At 48.8% G+C, this 213-nt stretch overlaps 1 long non-coding RNA gene across 1 annotated transcript in view; it reads left to right on the forward strand.

Annotated features, from left to right (window-relative positions):
* The window catches only part of LOC108447798, a 1,701-nt gene that overhangs the window by 725 nt on the left and 763 nt on the right, over window positions 1-213 (forward strand). The window lies entirely within an intron of this gene.

Consider the following 213-nt stretch of genomic DNA (forward strand, 5'->3'; position numbering starts at 1 on the left):
AGAACAGGGAAGGAGAAGGGAAGAAGGGGAAGGAAAGATGGGGAAGAAGGGGAAGGAGAAGGAGGCAAAGGGGAAAAGGACAGGAAAAGGAGAGAGGGGAAGGAGGAAGGAGGGGAAGGAGAACGGGAAGGGATAAAGAAAAGGAGAAAGGGGAAGAAGGGGAAGAAGTGGAATGGGAAAAAAAAAGAGAAAGGGAAAAGGACAAAAGGGAAA

This window comes from Corvus brachyrhynchos, unplaced genomic scaffold, assembly GCF_000691975.1.
Source record: "Corvus brachyrhynchos isolate BGI_N302 unplaced genomic scaffold, ASM69197v1 scaffold245, whole genome shotgun sequence".
Lineage (NCBI taxonomy): Eukaryota > Metazoa > Chordata > Aves > Passeriformes > Corvidae > Corvus > Corvus brachyrhynchos.